Source organism: Zingiber officinale, chromosome 6B (assembly GCF_018446385.1).
Source record: "Zingiber officinale cultivar Zhangliang chromosome 6B, Zo_v1.1, whole genome shotgun sequence".
NCBI lineage: Eukaryota > Viridiplantae > Streptophyta > Magnoliopsida > Zingiberales > Zingiberaceae > Zingiber > Zingiber officinale.
The window spans coordinates 5,323,406-5,343,098 of NC_055996.1; the positions used below are offsets into that span (position 1 = coordinate 5,323,406).

Consider the following 19,693-nt stretch of genomic DNA (forward strand, 5'->3'; position numbering starts at 1 on the left):
GAGTATGAGGCCCTCATAGCCGGATTGCAGGCAGCCCGGCATGTGGGTGCCGGTCGGGTGACTCTCTATTCGGATTCGCAGTTGGCCGCTCAACAACTTTCTGGCATCTTTGAAATCAATAGTGTTCGGCTTAAACTCTACGTTGAGGCCTTCGAAAAGCTCAAAGCTACTTTCCGAGAGGTTCTTATACAGAAGATCCCCCGAACGGAGAACCAAGCAGCAGACGAGTTAGCCAAACTCGCGAGTTCAATAACACCCGTTGCCATTCAGCAACCAATTGAAAAAACGCTGCTGGTGGCGCATGCCTCACGTTTCAAGCGGGAGGACACCTATTATAGAATTTCTCCATTCACCACACCTCCGATGAATATGCAGGCTCCTCGGAAGAAGAATGGTTTACTCATCGGAGATCGCTTCTGAAAGCATTCTCGCTTTGAAATGTGTAGCTTGGAGGACTCACACATCCTCCAAGAAGTACATCAAGGATCATGCGGGGTCATCCGGGCGGACTAGGAAGATCCTCTTGGCCGGATACTTTGGCCAACTTTACAAACGAATGCCGCTCGGACAGTATCTACGCCTTTCAGAAGTATCACAACTTCTCCCATCCGACTGAAGAAATGAAGGCGTCAGCGTCTTGCCCGTTCGACCAATGGGAATGGATATTGTCGGTCCATTTCGGATGGCCGGGCAGAGAAATTCTTACTAGTGGCGGTAGACTATTTCTCCAAGTGGGTGGAGGCCGAGCCGCTAGCAAAGATCACTGAACAAATGGTTAAAAATTCATCCGGCAACACATCATTTGTCGGTTCGCATCCCTCGCCGACTAGTGTCCGACAGGCAGTTCACGGGGAAGATGTTAGAGGATTGGTGCAAGAGCTACGGCATTGAGCAACACTTCACATCCGTGGCCTATCCTCGAGCAACGGTCAGGCTGAAGTGGGAAATTCTCCGTATTCTCGAGCTCGGCTCGACCATTTGGGAGGAAGTTGGCGGGATGAAGTCCGAGCGTCTTGTGGGCCGAACAACGCCAAAAGAAGGGACAGGAGTCACACAGTTCCATTTGGTATATGGTGGAGGCAGTCATTCCGGTTGAAGTCGGCGTGGAGTCCGCCGGATCGAGCTACGATGAGGACAGCGAACGGAGAAACATGGGCTGGATTTTGTAGAAGAGGAGAGGCAAAGGCGTCCGTTCGGCTGATGGCGTATCGACGAATGAAGCAAAACTATAACCGGGCGTCATTCCCCGATCATTCGGATCGGCGACCTTGGGAAGAAAGTCAAGCCGGCGACGTCTGCAAGCTTGAAGCTCCATGGGCGGTCCTTGTAATCATCGAAAAGCTCGCGGCGTATTATCCGGAGGATGAGGAAGGTCGGCGACTAGATAGACCGTGAGCGCGAACCACCTCCACCTTACGGTGAAAGGTGTGCCTATGTAAATCATCTTATGTACTTTTTTTCAATACTTGAAATGCAGAACGAAAAATCAAGAGAACAAATAAGACATCGCCAACAAAGAACGAAGGCCCCACGGATAAATTGGCGCCAAGCGCTCTAAAATTGAAGGCCCGTACCGGACGGAGGTAAATTATCCGAGCCAAAATGTTCGACCTGGCCGTTCGGCCGAGTCGTTCTCCGGGTGGAAGGGCATATAGATTATCAGCAGGCGCCGAATAGCGAAGGCCCCCGATTATATTCGCAAGCAAATGACCCGTCTTGTTCGGTCGGAAAGACTGTCCAAACGCGAGATAAGTGGTGAAGGCCAAGGTCGCTCGACAAGGAGTTAGGTGGGCCAGTCTAGCCAGACGTTAAGCCGCATATAAATATCCGTCCGAGCTCGGCGTTAAATATCGAGGCGGCGTCTATAAATAATCCGACCGGATCGACGAGCCCGTCGTTAAAGATCGAGAGCCAGCCGACCGACCGTCGAGCTCGACGTTAAATATCGAGAGACGAGTATAATCCGAGCGGACGAATCGACGAGCCCGTCGTTAAAGATCGAGACCGACCGGCTATAAATATCCGTGCCGTCGAGCTCCGGCGTTAAATATCGAGAGGCGCGTCTATAAATAATCCGAGCGGACGAATCGACGAGCCCGTCGTTAAAGATCGAGAGTCAGACCGGCGATTAAAAACCGAGCGGAAAACCGACGAGCACCGTCGTTAAAATCGAGCCGCGCCGATCGGCTATAAATATCCGTGTCGAGCTCCGGCGTTAAATATCAAGAGACGAGCCGACATGACGTTAAATAATCGAGAGGCGAGCCGTCGTTAAAGATCGAGAGCTAAGCACCGAGCGGAAAACCGGCGAGCATCGTCGTTAAAAATCGAGACGCCGTCGGCTATAAATATCCGTGCCGTCGAGCCCGTCGTTAAAGATCGAGAGACAAACAAACCGAGCCAACGAGCACCGTCGTTAAAAATCGAGAGCCGTGCCGATCGGCTATAAATATCCGGTCGAGCTCCGACGTTAAATATCGAGACGAGCGGCGTTTATAAATAATCCGACGACGAGGCCCGTCGTTAAAGATCGAGAGCCGCTCCAAATATCCGCCGAGCTCCGACGTTAAATATCGAGACGAGCGGCGTCATAAATAATCCGAGCGGACGAATCGACGAGCCCGTCGTTAAAGATCGAGAGCCCGCGACCGGCTATAAATATCCGTGGTCGAGCTCCGACGTTAAATATCGAGAGGCGAGCTGACATCTATGCGGACGAATCGACGAGCCCGTCGTTAAAGATCGAGCCGGCCCGGCTATAAAACCGAGCGGAAAACCGACGAGCACCGTCGTTAAAAATCGAAACCCCGCCGATCGGCTATAAACATCCGCGCCGACGATAAAATCGGAGCCGCCGATCGGCTATAAACATCCGCCGCCGATCGGCTATAAACATCCAGAACGAATATCGAGTAAGAAACCGCGGAAACTATAAATATTAAAACATTCAGGCGCGATTGGGGTTGGCCTTCGATGCTCGGCATTTGTTGACTTCACGCAGGCAGGATACGTGCAGAGCGAGTAGGCCTCCTCGCTCGGACTTTATGCAATGAGCCAAGCCGATCGGACGCGTGAGGGAGAATGCTTAAGAACATGGCTGACGCTAAGCATCAACGTTAAGCAAACAGAAGAATATTGTGGACAATGAGTAGGAAGACAAGCAAAGGGACATCGTTTCATTATAAGAAAAATTATGCCGAACGGCACGTACAAAAATTTTACATCCGCCGAGCGGATGAAACACAGAAAGCACTCAAAAAACTTGCCTCACTCGGGGTCTTCAAAGTTAAAGAAGGTGTCCGGGATGTCGTCAATCATGGCCGCCAGTTCGGGAGGGGGAATGCTCAGGTCAGTAGGAAGATGCCCCTTTTCGCCAAAGCGCTCCGAGCGGAGGTATTCCTGGCGCGCTGCTGCTAGCCGACTTGCCTCGCCCTCCTTATATTTTTTGAGTGCCGCTCGGGAAGCGGTTAAGGTATCTCGGACAGCCTTCAAGTCCATCTCAGCTTTTGTGCGTTCGGCCGAACGGATCTCCCGCTCGGCATCCAGCTCGGCCCCTAGCTTCTTAGACTGCTGATCTAGGGCCCGGACTTCGACTTTCATTTTATCTAGATCAGCAATTGCCCGCCTCTTCCGGCCATTGGCGCGCTTCACGTCCCCGTCCCGCTTCTTCACCAAGTCTTCGAGTCGGGCCACCTCTGCAGCCAGATCGGCTGCCTTCTTCTGTTCGGCCTCAAGAGGGGACCTCCCGACACTTGGAGTTTTTCTAGGAGGTCCTCCAACTCAGCTAGCCGATGGCTCGTGGCAATTTGCTCAGCCCAGCGCTCTAAGGGAAATAATAATATCAGGAATCAAACAACAGCATGACACGAGAATGAAGATGGGTTTACCTGAGTGGCCTGCTGCATATTGTTATCGCCGAGCTGCTTGGGCGTCAAGGTTATTTCGTGAACGGGCTCGATGGTCGATCGGTGGACAGTAAATATTCCTCGACGGGAATCGGAGGGTAGTCTTGATGGTAGGGTGGCCGGACGGCGCTTCGCGGCCGCCTGATGCAAAGGCTCCCCTATGGTGGAAGTTTCGCCAACCGGCGTGGCGGTTCGAGGAGGAGAGCGGGTGCGATGGCGAAGCCACGGGGTCCCGATGCGGGGCGTCGCGGTCGAGCGATCGGCGCCTGGTTCCCCTCTTGGGTCAAGGTGGGGTCTCTTCGACGTTTCCGCGAACCTCCAATGGTGGATCTCCAACCTGGGCGGAGGAAACAGGATTCGCCTCAACCTCCGTTAGGCGGATGGGGCGATTGCGCCCTCCCTCTCTGCATCCGTCAAGCGGTGGGGATGAGTTCCCTCGGCGAGCTCTTTTTCGTAGCAATCTCCACGGACTTCAATTTCAGGTTAGCGGTAGCCTTGGAGCGCCACATGACTTCTGTAATAAAAGAAATTAAAATCAATTAGACAAAAAGACCAAGGGAGTAAAGGGTCCTTACTCATGCGGAAGGAGATTTGCCGAGCAGGAGACAATCCAAAATATACAACACCTTTGAAGCGGTCGATCTTGTATCGTGACAACCATTCGCGCATGAAGATAGTGGGTTGCTTCTAAACTTGCCAAGCTCCGGCTGAGTCACTTGGTTCGGAATCTTGGCCGCTCGGGAAGTCGGATGTAAAAGAAAAACTCCTTCCAGTGTTTGTTGGAGGTCGGCATATTATCGAAAAATTTAAAGCCTATTCTACTTTGGAAAATAAAAGTGCCCGGCTCGGATTGTGTGGGGTAGAAGAAGAAGTGGAATATTTTGGGGTCAAGAGGACGACCGCTCCGCTCAGCAGCCTAAAGGAATTTGGCACTAGTTGGCCGAGCGGGATACGAAAATAGTTACAAACTTCCAAAATAAATCGATGGGTGGGAAACCTAAGGCCGCCCTGGAATTGGTCCAGAAAGAAACAAATGGTGCCGGTCGGCGGGTCATGGGGCCGATCGGCTGGGCCGGCTATAATTATTTCATGGTCATCTGGGATCCCGTACGTCCGAACCAGACGCCGAGCGCCCTCTTCGTCAAACCGACTCTCCATACTCATATACCATGGACCGTGAACATGGGTAGAGGGGTCAGAAGAGCTCGCCATCTCGAAGAGACAAAAGGATAGCAACGAAAGAGAGGTAATTTTGTTAGGAAAGACCTGGTAAGCGAGGAAAGAAGGCTCACTAAGAAGGGGATGGGCGGAGAAGATCGCCGATGAGATGGTAGCTGCCGAAGAACAGGAGCTGGATCGCCGGAGGCCGCAGCAACAGAAGAGGCAGGGGGGCAAAGCACGGGCAAAGATGCGTAGGATTTTAAACGGAGGCGTCCCATCGTAAGTGATGCCGCCGTCACACAATGGTTGACACGTGGCGCTCTGTCACCAAGCGCAATTAATGCGCCCATACTGCGCATGCTTCGACTTAATGGAGAGGATTTGTGTGATTTTCAAGAAGATTTAGAAAAACAAACATTCCTGTTGAGCGACAAGACCACCATAACGAAGAGCCGAGCGGCTGAATTTGGAGGAAGGGCCGAACGGCCCGCTCGGACACATATGGTCCAGTCAGTCGGACTCACTTCCTCCTTCGACTAGACTTGAAGGGAAGGCAAGTGATCCGGTGGTAAGAATGCGGGGCCCACCTTCTGAAGGGTCCCAACCTAAGGACGGATGGAGGGCTGCCCAAGCGGGTAATGGTCCGAGCGGAGCTAGAGATAACCCATCCATGGGCTTGGGTTTCCGACGCCAAGGCAGGAAGACCGAAGGGCCGATCGGGTGGTCCATTCGGCCAGGATAGGGGCGAGGGTACAAAGGTGGCCGAACGGCCTATGCGCTCAGCTCGGGATATGGGATATCAACAGAAGGATGATTAGGCCGTACACAAGATCGCACGATGGAGGATCTTGTCGTCACATCATGGAAAGGTTGATACAGTAGCAGTAGGGTCTCATGGACGTCTGCCTGACAGATCCATATTTGGGCATGACCCTTCTGACAGACCCATACCTGGGCATGGTCAAAGGCAGGTGGTTGCTTCGACTGGCGCGCCCAGGCTTCTTCGAGAGGTCTATATAAGGCCTCCATTTCTTCACCGGAGGTATGGGAAAAAAATATTCATCTTGAGGCCACCTATTCGTTATTCCTCGCCTGACTTGAGCGTCGGAGGGCCGTCGCCGGGACACCCCTCCCGGCTCGGTTTTGCTGCAGGTTCGCCGGAGCGCTCGAGGATCCAGCAGGGAGCGTCACGTGCCCAGTGTCCGTTGACTCCTGGTTCGGACAGGATCACCTACACTTGTTAGTACGCAGTGGAATACAAAAATAAACTAACAAATACGAAAGTTAACCTAAAACAAGAAGGATGAAGACAATAAACCAAACACAACCCCTAACACAAGGCGTTTACATGGTTCAGAGATAGCTTGCTCCTACTCCACGGCGTGTCCGTAAGGTGGACGATCCCGATTCATCGATGGATGATTCCCGGGAGAACTTTCGGCTAGCTCACGTAGCTCCTTGTGGGTGGAGAAACCTCGCCATAACCTCGTACAAGCACGCTAGATCGCTTGGGCACTTGGAGACTCTAATTAGGGTTAACCACCACTAATTTTGTCAACCTTAACCAAGTTTCCAATGCTTGGTTATATAGGCCACAAGTTAGAAAATCCCGCCTACCAATTGACTGCCAAAACTAGCAGTCGACTGTCCTCTGTGGAAATTCGACCGTTATATCTCAACGACTCGATACCAGTCGGCTGATAAAACATGCATTCGACTGCTAAAACATGATGTCAACTGCTATAGTACTGCTACAGTACTGCTATCGTAAAACCCTAGAGTCTAGAATTTGACCCCGAGTACATTCGCTCAGTACTCATCCTTGCCCGACCAACCTAGACCTAGCCTTCTAGCATCCTCCATCAGCCTTGCGTCCCTCGGATGCCTCCCCATCCTTCACGTCTTGCCTTCTGGAGCTTCCATCGGCCTTTTCATTGTTGTCGGGTCTTCCTTTGCCAAGAGGTCGCGCCTCTGGGACTTCATCCATTGCCAAGTCACACTTGAACTTACGTTGCCAAGACTACATGCTTGGACTTATACTGCCAAGACTCATCCTTGGACTTTCCTCCTTTGTCAAGATCACACTTGGACTTTCCTTATTGTACCTGTATCCTGCACACTCATAATGCATATCAAATACAATAATAATCCTAACTTAAATTTTTGCCCAAACATCAAAACCTAGGGTCACTAGATTGCTCCAACAATCTATCCATTTTTGATGTTTGGCAACCCGTTTAAGTTAGGGAAACAATATAACAATAATAATACAAATAAATATGCAATCTACACATGCATAAAACATGGAACATAATCCTAGGCTCCCCCTTCACCTAAGCTCCCCCTTAAGTTAGGATTTCCCGCAAAGGTAAACTTCTCTCCCTTTGCCTGAACAATCGCTCCCCCTTCACCTAAGCTCTCCCTTGAGCTAGGATTTCTTGTAAAGGTGTGTAGGTTTCCCACTTAAACCTAAACTTCTCCCCCTTTGTCATACATCAAAAAGAGCTCTAACAATATCCCAATTATTGGACTCTCTGACTTCTAATGACCATAAACATCAAGTATTAATCCCCCATAAGATTACATACATGTTTACTACTCTTTTGATCATTTTCTAATGCTGGAAAATATTCTTAGATTGTATCAATCGATTGTCATAAGTACCAGTCGACTGACATCATCAAAACGAGCTTACAGAGACATTCTGCGCTTATGAACTGTGCTACCAGTCGACTGGTAAAATCATCAGTCGACTGGCCTCATCAAAATGAGCTTACAGAGACCTTCTGTGCTCAAAACCATTGTTACCAGTCGACTGGTACATTATGTTAGCAAAAATCAGTCTTTTTAATCTAACTTCAGGAATGCACCAGAAATTCCACAGACCTCCAAAAATTCTTAAATTTTGTGGAGAGGTCTATTTTAACCTTGTCTACTTCAACAAAATATATATATCACAGATTCAAAGATTGATATGGAATTCAAAACTAGTTAAATGGTTAATTAAACCTTGACCTAAAGTCCTAGTTTTGGCTTCCTCTTGATGTATCTGCCCATACTAAATCATAATGCATCCCTAGCATTAGTTTATATGACATCTATACATCAAAAACTAATTTTCATGCAATATGAATCCAATTCATATTTCCATGCATGAAACTCAACTCAATTGTGCTAATTTCTTGGATTTGAGACTCAAGTTCGTCTCCAAATCACTTGGCACATTTAATAACCCATCTACCATGGGTCCCAGAGGCTTTTCCTAACCTTAGGAATCTGAACCTTAGTCACCTCCCTTGGTGACTCATCCACTATGGTTAGGCCACTTCGGTGCACCTCGGGTGACACTTGTCCTATAAAACTCACATTCTTAACCTTAGAGATATTGTCTTTGGTTAATTTCTTCTTGTCCTTAACCTTGGACACCTTATCATTGTCATAATTATATGTCATCCTAGCATATTCCTTTTTATTGGTCTTGGATAACTTTCCCTTGTCCTTGGTCACTTCTCCCTTACCAATATCACGTGTCACCTTAGCACTTGACCTCCTTTTGATCTTGGAGGGACTCAATTTGACATTTTTGGATCTTTGACCACCCAAATACATGTCAAGTCCTTTAGGTCCAATAATAAACCTCTTTAGGACTTTCTCCATTTTCTCAAGATTTATCTTCAAGGCTTGATTTTCCAATTCTAGGGTTCTAACCCTAGAATCAACATGTTCATCATGGACATTCCTATACCTACCCTTCCTAGGCATGTGTCTCCCCTTCTTGGGATTAATGCCTAGGTTTTCAACTACCTTCTTCTCCTTATGCAAGATAAGTTGTTTCCTTTTAGGTCTATCATTTGAAAATGATTTTCTAGAGTTATCACCTACATTAACTCTATTCCTATCATTATACCTAAATTCATGATTATGCTTGGGTAAACAATCTACATTATTTTAAACAAGCATATAAGAATTAGAGCTTGGATTAAACTTCAAAATAGGGATTACCTTCCCTTTTACCTTTGAAGCTCCCCCTTGACTTGTGCTCCACTTCTTTTCCCATTTCTTCAAGTACGCTAATTTCTTAAGCTCTCCTCTCCTTGGGTACTTTGTGTGGTAATGACCCCACTCACCACATAACACACTTAATATGCTTCTTCTCTTTCTTCTTCCTAAAATTCACATTAGTTTCTAAATTAACTTTAGTGAGTTTAGGATTTATCTCCTTTACCTTCTTGAGTGAAGGACATCTACTCTTGTAGTGCCCCATCTTACCACACTCAAAGCATTTGATGTGGTCCTTTGTGCTCTTATTGGTAGTTGAGGTGGAGGGTTGAGCTTCCAAGATTTTCTCTTTCTTGGATTGCTCTTCTTCCTCTTCACTTGAAGATGTGGATGATTCCACTTCTTCCTCCCTTGAAGATGTAGATGATACCTCCTCATCTTCCTTCTCCTCCTCAGATGTTGAACTCGTGTCAACATTCGATTGGTCCTTCTCTTCTTGGACCAATGAGTCCTTCTCCTAGGGCTCCTCCTCTTCCTGGATTTGTGCAAGACTCTCATGAAGCGCAATTACCTTTTTTCTAAAGGTCGCTTACATTCTCGTACTCACCTACATTCAATACTGCATTAGGAGGTAATAAATTAATTAAAATTCTAGTTACCTCTTTGTCCGTCTCCGATTGCTCCCTTTGCTCCTCGGTCCAATATCGATGTCGGAGACGCTTTCCCTTCTTGTCCGTTGGAGCTTTAAATGATTCCTCCAACGCAATCCATTGGTTCCAATTCATCTGGAACTACATCTCCATGCACTTCCTCCAATAGTCGAAGTCCTCGTGATCGTATGGAGGTGGGATTCGGATGTCCCATCCGAGAGGTCCCTCCGACTCTATCTTCTTCCTCTAGCCGTTCTCTTGGTGATTAGTCCAACAAGAGCTCACCTAGCTCTGATGCCACTTTTTAGGACCTTGACACCGCTAGAGGGGGGGGTGAATAGCGTCTCACCCAAATCGTCACTTCCTACACTTGTTAGTACGCAGTGGAATACAAAAACAAACTAACAAATACGAAAGTTGACCTAAAACAAGAAGGAAGAAGACAACAAACCAAACACAAACCCTAACACAAGGCGTTTACGTGGTTCAGAGATAGCTTACTCCTATTCTACGACATGTTCGTAAGGTGGACGATCCCGATCCGTCGGTGGATGATTCCCCGGAGAACTTACGGCTAGCTCACGTAGCTCCTTGTGGGTGGAGAAACCTCGCCACAACCTCGTACAAGCACGCTAGATCGCTTGGGCACTTGGAGACTCTAATTAGGGTTAACCACCACTAATTTCGTCAACCTTAACCAAGCTTCCAATGCTTGGTTATATAAGCCACAAGTTAGAAAACCTTGTCTACTAATCGACTGCCAAAACTAGCAGTCGACTGCCCTATGTGGAAATTCGATCATTACATCCCAACGGCTTGATACTAGTCAACTGATAAAATATGCAATCGACTGCTCCACACTGACCGAACGAACAGAACCATTCTGTTCGCACCCAGTTGACTGCGCGGTCGGCTATACCAGTCGACTGCTAAAATATGCAGTCGACTGCTAAAATATGCAGTCGACTGCTACAGTACTGCTACCGTAAAACCCTAGAGTCTAGGATTTGACCCCCGAGTACATTTGCTCAGCACACATCCTTGCCCGACCAACCTAGAACTAGCCTTCTAGCCTCCTCCATTAGCCTTGCGTCCCTCGGATGCCTCCCCATCCTTCACGTCTTGCCTTCTGGAGCTTCCATCGACCTTGTCATTGTTGTCGGATCTTCCTTTGCCAAGAGATCGCGCCTCCGGGACTTCATTCATTGCCAAGTCACACTTGGACTTACGTTGCCAATACTACATGCTTGGACTTACACCGCTAAGACTCATCCTTGGACTTTCCTCCTTTGTCAATATTACACTTGGACTTTCCTTGTTGTACCTGTATCCTGCACACTCATAATGCATATCAAATACAACAATAATCCTAACTTAAACCTTTGCCCAAACATCAAAACCTAGGGTCACTAGATTGCTTCAACAACCTTCATCTTCATAGACGATGTAAATAGTGTCACTTTTCTCTTCCCCTTCTTGTACTGAAAGAATGTCACAGTCTTCAAGAATTTCCAGTTGGTCAAAAATAGCAACTTGCTTGATGCTTCTTTTGTCATTAGGACATTCTTTGACAAAATGTCCTTCTTATCCACAAAAATAACATTTACAGCGCTTATTGAGTACTAAATGTTTTCTCTGTTCTATTCGTATGTGGATATCATGTGGCTTACCTTTGTATGTTTTTGATTTTCTGATTCCATACCTTTTCTCTCCTTTGTAATAGCCTGGGATGAGAATCTTGCTGCAGAATACTAAATCCTTTAAAGATCTTTTGAAGGCGGCATCTTTGCATTCATTTTCTAAATATTAGTAAGCAAATAATATTCGTGGCATTACCCTGATTACTACCCTTGGTTATTTTTGCTCAAAGGCTTCTTTCATTCTTCTGCTAAGATCCCCTAGTAATTTTAGCCAGAATTTCTCAGACAGCTTACTGCCGATGTAAAGTCTTCTAGTCTTTGCAGCTAGCCTCATATACTCGTTAATGTATTGGATAATATTTTTAACATTCTCACATGATAATCTTTCCAGGTCACGATAAGCAGCGTCCTGGATGATAGTAGAACCCTATGTAGGATCTTCCAGGGAAAATACTCGTCTCATTTGAGATAAAATATTTTGTGTTCCTTCTCTTCCATCACCGGATTCAATTAGCGTCTGGTACTCATTGCCATATTGCATGTGCCACTGGACTCATGTTAGCTTTTCAACTTCCCCCGAGAGGTTCTCCATGTATTCTATTTTGTCTCGGGTATCAGTGAACCCTTGGTTGGCCATATGATTCCTTGTGATAGATTCCCATCGGGAGAAAGCATCATCAAATAATCCCAACTGATCAGGGATCACAAACATTGCACCCCCATCTTGCTGGGATGATGGAAGAGTCCACATTTCATTGTTATACCCTCCTTTGAATTTGCCATGTTTCCTTCCTTCATCAAACATTGGCGCAGGTCTGTGGATAGCTAGGGGGCCCATGGATGTGTTTGTAGGTGGTTTGTAAGGCGAGGTTGCGGAAGTAATAACACTAGAATAGAGTTGCTCGCATAATTTTTTCATAGCTGGATACTCCAACTCTATTTCTGGCTCTTCATCATAACCTACTGCAATAATGTTAGAGATACCTGTAGAGGAAGAAGTTATTTCTTTGAAAAAGTGGTTAATAAATTCTTCCGTAGAGTTGAGTCCTTCCAATAGATGCTTATCCTTAGTAGGTCGTCGGGATGGGTAGTCCATTTGATCACCGACTGGTCAATAGGTTGGAGCTTATTAAAGCTGATTTCTTCTTCATGATCCATTGTGAGATAAAAAAATGTTTTATCGGTAGAGCCAAAAGATCCATCTCCTCGCATGGTTTCCGATAGTTCAGTTACTTCATAAATATCAGGTGATAATATTTGCTCGATTATTAGTTGAGCAATGCATTCGCCAGGCTGGATGCGTACTTGATAGTTAGAATGATTAAATATAAGAATCATAACTTCTCCCCGATAATTGGCATCAATGACTCCTGCTCTGACATCCAGGCCTCGTGTCTATGCAGCACTGGATCTTGCTGTTATTCTTCCATACGTTCCTTAGGAAGTTTCAGGCTGAGACCTGTTGATATAAGGCCTCACCCTCTGGGCTCTATAATGCATTCTTTGTCTGCGACAAGGTCATAACCAGCAGCTCTATGAGTTCTTTTCTGTGGCACGATGGCAATATGTGATAGTTTTTTTTACTCGAACAGAGGATCTTTCCTCCCATTGGTTATATCCTTCAGGAGGGGTATAGTTAACATAGTAGTCAAACTTACCACTTGGTTATCCTAGAGAGTCCCAAATTTCCTTATTTTTGGTAAGTACTGTTATAATTTGTTAATCACTCCTGATTTCTTCTTCATCACTAGCCATTTGTTCATCATGTTGGTTATATTGAGGCGGTGTCGTAACATAATAATTAAAATTAATGCTAATAGTGCCATTTAATAAGTTTCGAGATTGTACCTCTGTAGGTATCCTTGGGAATACCATTTGTGGTTGCTGGATAATCCAACTATGTCCCTGTGCCTCATTAGCATTATATCTTCTCCCAGGGAGAGCTCGTACACTTCGACTTGCCAGGTAATCTGCAACATGCTGGACTTGATAGGCAAAACCAATATTGGGTGTGTTGGAGAGTCGCCCCATAATTCCCCTTGTAATTAATAAGTTGGCCTCTCCATTTTACCAATTATCATAGCCCCTTGTTTGTATTGAGAACTGGATATTCTGATAGAAATCTCTTATTGTGGTAATAATATCAAGAACCACATAAATAAGTTGACTGCCTGTGGGCAGATCAACCTCCATGGTGGCAAAAATAGCTTGGTCCCCTTGCCATGGATTATCTCTAAATATCACCAGGGCTAAGGTTCCCTCCTCTCGTCAGTGTAGTATTTGTAGCCTTAACTGCATAAGGCCAATATGTACAAACTGCATACTACTTCGTCACAGTTCCTCAAAACTTTCTGGCTCTATTACACTTTTGTCTATCTGCTGGCCATCTATGCAAGTTATGGCTTCCTCTGATCTGTGTATGTAGACCCTATGGTCTGCATCATCTATTCTGGATCTGTATAGCACTTCTTCCGGTACCAAGTTTACCCTTTCCTTCATTAAAAGCTGAAGTTGCTTCTGGATTTACCTGCTGCTCTAGAGTCTGATTATAACAGCCTCCAGTGAATCTTCTCATCATTCTTCTTGCATTAAATAGTTGTCTTTGCCCTTGTCGATATCCTCTAATTTGATCCTCAAATAGCGCCTATTCCCGTTGTGTTGTCCTTTCTGAGACCAAAGTTCTTGAGGTCATCATTACCCCTTTAGCTTTTCTTGTTCTTCCTTGAGGATTTTGAAGGGATCTTTGTAAACTCATAGTTTTCCTTTTCCTTCCTTTGGCTTCTCTTGGGCTCCAAGAGTTAGTCCTTGCAACTTTTCAATTAGTGAGTCCGGAATAACTGTTGTTGTGTTGCCGCTCCCTTTCTTGGTTTGTTCAACCATTGTCTTTAGATCAGACTAGATGTCCTTCAAGGTTTCAGCAATCTGCACCAAAAGTTGAAGTTGTGTATTATTTTGTTTAATAATTGCAGAGTTGCCTGAGAAAGCTCCCTAATATTTGCTTGGCTTCGGAAAACTAATAGCAGGAGATTCAATGGATTCTGTTGCTTGAACCGCCTCTTTATAGGTTTGTGCTGCTCATGCGGCGGTCCACCTTTCAATTCAATGGGGAAGTTTTTCTGCCCTTCCTAACTTCTTGTTGAGGTCTTCAGTAAGCTTAAGGGCCTCCTCTTTGACGAGTTTTGGTTGTTTAGTGATTTTTGCAGCAAGTTCTCTTGCTTCCTGCTTTGTCAAGGGCTTGTTTTTTTTTAAAAAAATAGTTGTAAGATTTTTCAGAGCAACCCTTAGCTTGGAAATTTCTCTTTCAAGAACCTGATCCCTCTCTAGGATGATTTTAAAATTTTTGAGGTTCACTCGGGAGGATAGGCAGATTCTATCACATACTACTGCTAGGTTGTGAGCTAAATGGTTGAGACTGACTTTGGTAGTGGAGGTAAGGTCAAGGTACTCTAGGTTTGAGGTTTGGGAATGATCATACCACACTCTTGGATAGCCCTTTCCTAGGTTTCAGACATACCGCTACTGTTTAATTCTTCATTAGTTAATCACTCTTCCCGGCTCATCTCCAGGGTTCACTAGACTTACCCTCTGCTGCCAGATATAATGCCTTCACCTTCTGCCAATACAAGTTTTTACCTTTGAGGTTTCAAGCAGATGGGAATGCCTTTGATCCAGTTATAGTTTTTCTAGGAGATAGATACTATCACCCCTTACCTCTTCCCCATGAATACCCTGACCCTAACTAACTTAGGCTTTATATTAATTAAAGATAATATTTCCAGCATAACTAATCATTTCACATAATAGTCATTGAAGTATCCAGAAAGAATCTAGATATTTCCTGAGGTATATAAGACAAGAATTCTACATCTGATACGACAACATCACTGAATGATGCATGTTTTGAGATGTAACCCACTCCATGAAATGAAAGTGGTTCTCCTTGCAGCTTCATTTGGTCGGCTGCTGGCAAGCACACTGATTTTGAGAGCCAAGTTGGAGTTGGTGGTTACGGGGTACCCAGCTATGATAGCTTTGAATGTAAAGAAGGGTGCTTATACTCCACTCAAAAGTGCTTTTCAGCACGATCAAATCATGCAAGTCTGCTTCTCATTCCTTTTGTATCAATTTATGCTCGAAAGTACTCCTACGAGACCAATATTTCATCTTATCAAGTAAACTAATGAATTGTTTTTGCAGCGAATTTGTCAAAGAAGCAGGTCGTTGTGGAAAAGGGAACCTGCCCCTCCAAAACGCCCCAAGTATTGTCAAAATAGAACCATGGGGTGTGATGCGGTAATGATGAAGGGCTCTATCTCGGTGACACGGTGGATGTCAAAAGAGGTCAAAGTCAAGATGGTCAACGGGTGGACGATATCGGTCGGTCAGACGAATCACACTCCGACCGGGGATTAAGCTTCGACCCACTGTCTTCAACACGAGCAATCAAACCGATGCTCAAAGGACGACGCGCAAAAGCCGAACCGAGCGACCCCTTCGCTCGGCCGAACATCAGACGCAACGTCAGCCAAGCATGCAGACAGTGGACTTCCGACCGAGCGGCTATCTTGCTTGGCCCGACAACAGACAACACTCGGACAGTGGACTTCCGACCACTCGACCCAGCAACAGACAACATTTATGTTAGAGTATATACTAAAAGACTAGTTTTTTGTAAACATTTATTTTGAAATAAAGAATCACATTAGTCAAATGTCTACATTTATATGCTAAGCGTAGTTGTTCAATTAATTTATATTGAGATAACATGGTGTGTGGTGTCACACACAGAAGATCATGTTATCAGTTCCTTATAAATTATAAATAGTAGCTCACGACTAAGATGGATAGGAACAAACCATTGGAATAGTCGTAGTGTAATTTATTATTAGTTTATCTTGACTAAAAAATTACACTAGTATACTCTGAGTGTATTGAGCATGACCATTTAAGGTAAGTTCTTTTTATACTGACTGCATAAAAGTACAAGACCTTTGTTATTATGGAAGTGTGCGCTCTTAATCATAATATAATAACAAACACATATACTCAATATTCATTTCTTTAATTTATCAAAGGGTGCGATTTAGTTCGATAAATCAATAGGCCTGATAAGTTGGGAAATGATATTATTTATATGGTGTGTTGTTGATTATAGAATGAAATTGTGTCCTAGTAATCTAAGCTGATGATGTCCCCAAGAGGAGCTCATAAGGATTGTCATGTAAACCCTGCGGGTGAACTTAGTCTGACATGACAATAAGGTTGAGTGGTACTACTCTTGAAGTTAGATATTAATTAAGTGAGTTGTCAGTAACTCATTTAATTAGTAGACATTCGACATCTTAAACACAGGGAGATTAACACACTCATGATAAGAAGAAGTCCATATAGTAATATAGGATTGGTGCGGTAGTTCAATAATAGTCTTTTAGTGGTATGAGTTATTATTGATGAACTCGAGTTAGGTGTTCGGGGCGAACACGGGAAGCTCAAGTTCATCGGGAGACCAAAACCAATTCCTTCTCTCGGTCCCTATCTTAGCCTCTTATTTATAAAGTCTTATACCCACCTTAAGGTGGCCGACCAAGCCTAGCTTGGAGCCCAAGCTAGGGCCGGCTAAACCAAGGCATGATGAGTTAAGTTGTGGTCGGCCCTAGCTTGAACCCAAGCTTAGGTGGCCGGCCAAAATAAAATAAAAGGGGAGTTTAAATTTAAATCTTTTCTAATGTGGAAGACATGATTTTAAAAGAGAGTTTTAAAATTAAATCTTTTCTTTTATAGCTTTCTACAAAGGATTAAGGAAAAAGTTTGATATCTTTTCTTATTTGTAGTTTAAAGGAAGATTTTAATTTTTTATAAAACTTTCCTTTTTGTAATCATCCACATGTTTTAAAAGAGAGATTTTAATTTATAAAACTTTTCTTTTATAACCAACCATGAAGGGAATTTTAAAAGAGAAATTTTTATTTTAAAAATTTCAGGAAACAAATTAGGAAGTTTTATTTTGTGTTAAAAACTTTACTTATTTGGAGGAGATGGTGGTGGCTGGCCATTAAGGGTTTATAAGAAAATTTTTAATTAAATTTTCCTTCTTAAACATTGGCAAGGAATATAAGGAAGTTTTATTTATAAAACTTTTCTTATTTGCCAATACCAAGGAATATAAAAGAGAGAGTAGAGGTGCCTCACCTCACAACATACTATCTAGTATTCCTCTATTCTCTTCCTTGGTGGTGGTCGACCCTCTCTTCCTCCTTTTCTCCTATTCTTATTCCTTGTGTGGCCGGCGGCATCTTCATCTCAAGGAGCTTGGTGGTGGCCATATCTTGTTAGAGGAAGAAGGAGAGATAGGAGACTTTATTTCTTAGCATCCCTTGGAGCTTGGTTGGTGGCCGAAAGTTCTTCATCTCTTGAAGATTGTTGGTGGCCGAAACTTGCTTGGAGAAGAAGGAAGATTGGGTGGATTCTCGTCTCGGTATATCGTCGCCCACACGACGTCCGAGATAAGAAGAGGAATACGATAGAAGATCGTGAGGTCTATAAGCTACAAAAGGTATAACTAATTATCAGTTCTCGCTTCATAACTAGTTCATCCTTTTGTTTAGATCTTAGAATACCAAACACAAGAGGCTAGTGATTCTAGGTTTTTGGATTTATGATTTGATTTGTGTTTCTTTTGTTTCTCGATATTGTGATTCGATTGTTCTTATTGGTTAAACCTAGGATTACTATAAGGAGATTAAATATTGAATTTCTTTGAAAGACTTTGTCTAGGAAGTGGTGGATGATCCCATACCCAAGAAGGCCTAGTGCCTCACCATGTTTAACCTGGAAGCCGATCTCTGAAATAAATATTTAATCAAATTTGTAACATAGGTGGATTTGGATTAAGAATGTTAAACATCGTTTGCAATCCAAGGCTAAACCTCTAAGAACAGATAAATTGAATTTGGAATCAATAATGTTAAGTTCTGTTTGTGATTCCTAATTTAATTTCTAAAGAACACAATAGGTTGTTAGGAAAGGTTTAGGACTTGTACAAATTTTTTGTACAGGGGAACCGGTACGATATTTCGAGTAGCAACCAACAACTTGGACAGTGGACTTCCAACCGAGTGGTTATCCCGCTTGGCCCGACAACAGACATCATGTGGACAACATAATTCTGGCTGAGCGGCTATTCCACTCGGCCAAGCAACATACACAGCAGGATATCTTTTGACATCCTTTTGGGAGCTAGTGCCGTTGACAGATGACATGGTCAGATAGAGGATCGTACGACGGAAGCTTCCACTGTCACTTCAGAGATATGTTCGACCCGTTAATGTACTGTGTCAGGGACACGTTACAGACACATTTTTTTAGGGAAGCTTCGAGATGTGTGCCCACCTTGGGAAGCGTACACGTGCGTTACGGGAGCTCTATATAAAGGGGGGGTCCAAGCACCGGCGAAGGTGTGTGTTACATGTGATGTTTATTGTTGCGCTATAATTCTCGTTGTTTTTTCTTCTTGCTTCACAGGAGACTGATTTGATTGTCGGAGGGCCATCGCCGGGGATTCCTTCCCTGGCTCGACACTAACGCTGCTTGTGTTGTAGGTCAGAGCGAAGTCCATCGGAGGTCAACAGGAGCGCCACATCCCAACATCCATCTGATCGACTTTCGGATAGGATCAGGATGGTAAAGATGGGGAGGTCATTCAGGAGGATGAGTTCTCCCTCGATGAGCTCATGGGTGAAGATAGCAAAGCTAAAGATGAATTGTGACCGTGATAAGAGTAGTGTAGGTGATTTTTGTAAGGGCGGTTGAAGGTTAGTTTCCAATTCGACTTCCCTTGTAATCCCTTTGACAAATTACTTGACCTAATTAATCTCTTGAGATTTAGATGAGGCTTAGCTTTTTCCGATTTGTGTAGTCAGGAACGATAACCATGTCAGAGCATCCCTATCAATTTTCTTATTATTACATCTAAAATTTAGGATAAATGACTCACTTTATTAAATTTAGATAATCATTTTTCACTACACACTACATCAACTACCCTAAAATTTCTATTATCCTTAATTTTTATTATTATTATTTTCTCTTTTTTCTATTTTTTTATTATTATATTTATGAAATGAGAGGAAGGAGAGAGATGAAGTGGAAGGAGAGAGATTAAAAAAAATCATTTTATTTTTAGGGTAATGATTTCATTTCTATTCATCAAATTAAAAATTAGAGAATAGATAGGATAATTGAACTAAAATTTTTTTAGCTATTTAATTTAAAATTTAAAGTAAAAATTTTTGAATAGAATAATTGAGGTGGATACTCTTAACATTTGGACGAGGTGGCA

At 44.2% G+C, this 19,693-nt stretch overlaps 1 long non-coding RNA gene across 2 annotated transcripts; it reads left to right on the plus strand.

Annotated features, from left to right (window-relative positions):
- The first annotated feature begins 13,838 nt into the window (after positions 1–13,838).
- Positions 13,839–16,066, plus strand: LOC121989889. Of its 2 annotated transcripts, XR_006114359.1 has the most exons (4): positions 13,839–14,221; positions 14,325–14,419; positions 15,302–15,453; positions 15,553–16,066. It is a non-coding gene; the product is annotated as an uncharacterized LOC121989889 (long non-coding RNA). The 2 variants fall into 2 exon arrangements; XR_006114358.1 differs by having other exon boundaries at positions 14,325–15,453.
- Positions 16,067–19,693: the final 3,627 nt, after the last annotated feature.